The sequence below is a fragment of the Helobdella robusta genome, assembly GCF_000326865.2.
Source record: "Helobdella robusta unplaced genomic scaffold HELROscaffold_10, whole genome shotgun sequence".
Classification (NCBI taxonomy): Eukaryota; Metazoa; Annelida; class Clitellata; order Rhynchobdellida; family Glossiphoniidae; genus Helobdella; species Helobdella robusta.
The window spans coordinates 3,647,071-3,649,805 of NW_008703571.1; positions in this window are offsets into that span (position 1 = coordinate 3,647,071).

Here is a 2,735-nt window from a genome sequence, read left to right on the forward strand (position 1 = left end):
AGCTTAACCCCTAAATAAACAAAGCTTTCCACTCTTTCAATACCACCACTCAACCCCGTCCTTGCGTCCGTCCTAATAATCACACCATGAACACATTTCTTACATTTGAAAGTGCCTTCCACCTTTTTCAGTGCCCCCCTCACACCACTACATCTCTTATGCACCCACTTCTGACATCCTATTCACAATACCTTCACTCTCCTGTCACATACCCCACAGGGGTCTATTTTACTTATCACTCGCTCCCCATCTTCCCCACTCACCATCACCTTCGTGTTACCAATACTAACTTTTAACCCTTTCTTTTCGATAACACTTTTCCATCTGTCAAATTTTAACTGCATATCTATCAGCCATCAAGACTAAATCATCTACCTACAAAATCTCAAATCTCCCCTTCCGACCCCCACCTTTGTCTCCACCCCTTCATACAGCTGCATCACAGCTTTAACAAGTCTCTCATACACTCCTTTCTTCCTCAACGCCCATTCAATGACCTTCCTCAGTACTCGATTAAAAGTCTTTTCTAGATCCACAAAACACATATACAATCTTCGTTTCTGTTCTTGATTTTAATAAGTTTTTCTTTAATTCTCCTGCAACATTCTAACTATGAACAACGCATCCACCATTCCCCTACCAGGCATAAACCCACGATGCATTTCATTAACTGTCACCATATTTTTCAACCTCCTCTCAAGCACCCTCTTCACTACCTTCATTCCATGCTCTATCAATTTCACACCCCTATATGACACACAATCTCTCACATCTCTTTTGCCCTTATACAACGGCATCAACACACTGTGTCGCCAATCCTCAGGTATACCTTCATCATCAAACATACTGTTAGCAATTCTCATCATAACTTCAATTCCTATCACTCCACTCGTCTTTATATGTTCCGCCGCCACTTCCCAAACCCCTATCGCCTTACCTAGTTTTATTTCTCTAACTGCTTTCTCTATTTCCTCCATCGTCATCTTCTCTATGGGTCCGTGTGTGACCGCGGATTCCACATCTTCCCCCACTCATTCTCTTCATTCATCAACCTTTCCATATGGGCTTTCCACACCTGAGCTTTTTCCTCCTCATCTAGGCACAACTTGCCAGATCCATCCCAAACATATCCATTTTCTATAACATTTTCCTATCCTTCATTGACTGCTTTGCTACTTTTAACATTTTCCTCGAACTCACATCAAATTCCATTTTTCTCATTAACCTATCTGATGCTTTCGTCATTGCAGTTGCCACTGCCCGTTTTGCAACCTTCTTAGTCTTCCTATACTCAAACTCCGCTTCCCCGTCATGTCCCTTTTCCACACTCTAAACCTCTCCTTCTTGACCTCCAAAACCTTTCTTATATCTTACCCCCACCACGTTTCACCATGCCTACACTTTCCTTTCGTCCATCCACATACTTTATCTGCCGTAGTCAACACACAGTCCCTATATCTCTCCTAAACATCTCCATCCTTACCACTCTCCCAACTTTCAGCCACCTTCACTTCAAATGACCTCCTCACCTCTGCATCCTGTAACTTCCATGTCTTTCTCTTTGCCACAAACTTATCCTTTTTTCTTTTCCACATTTCTTTTGAAGCCACATCCATCACAACCATACTATGCTGCAACATACCAGGTATCGCCTTCACATCCCTTACATACTTTCTTTTCTCAATGATTTTCTCGACAATTTTCAGGGAGTGTTCTAACAGACGTATACCCCGATATGATGAACAGTTCAATGGATCACTTTGCTTTTGTATAGCGGGACTGTCATGCTATAGTTCCATTCAGTCGGCATTGAACAATTTCTCCAGATTTCACGGCAAAGTTGTAGTAACGTTTGGGTACCTGCAGTACCAGATGCTTTGATAATGTCATTTGTGAGTCCATCCTTCATAGCTTTCAGAGCTTCTGTAAGCTCCTCTACAGTGATGTCTGGAATCGGACCTTCGATGGGTGGAGCCTCAAAGTTGACATTGATGGGATTTGTTTCATTTAACAGACGTTTGAAGTATTCTCTCCACTGTAGCTTGATCTCATCTTGTTCAAGAACCATCTCATTTTTGTCGTTTTTGATTCACCAACTATGTCTTTTTTTGTACGCGTGGCTTGTTTCGCTATACGATACAGAGATTTTATTTGTTCACTTTTGCTTTTAGTTAGCTACTCTCTGCACTGATCTGTCCGAGCCAGTGCGACTTGACGTCTTGCATAGTTGTTCTTCTCACGGAAAATTTTGTTGTCGTCAACAGACTTTGATTTTTGCCATTGCTTGTATGCAGCTTTCTTTCCAGCTATTGCATTTTGTACACTGTCATTCCACCACAACGTGTCCCGTTCATGCTGGCGTTTTGTACCAGTTTTCCCACAAACTGTAGTTGCAGCGTTTACCAAAACGGTTTTGTATGGGGTATGTGATAGGAGAGTGAAGGCTAACTCGATATTGTGTATAGGATGTCAGAAATGGGTGCATAAGAAATGTAGTGGTGTGAGGGGGGCACTGAAAAAGGTGGAAGGCACGTTCAAATGTAAGAAATGTGTTCATGGTCTGATTAATAGGACGGACGCAAGGACGGGGTTGGGTGGTGGTATTGAAAGAGTGGAAAGCTTTGTTTACTTAGGGGATAAGCTGAATGCGGATGGAGGATGTTTGAGCGCAGTTACGGCTAGAGTTCGTGTGGGATGGATGAAATTTAGGGAACTGGGTGGGGTATTGTGTGGAA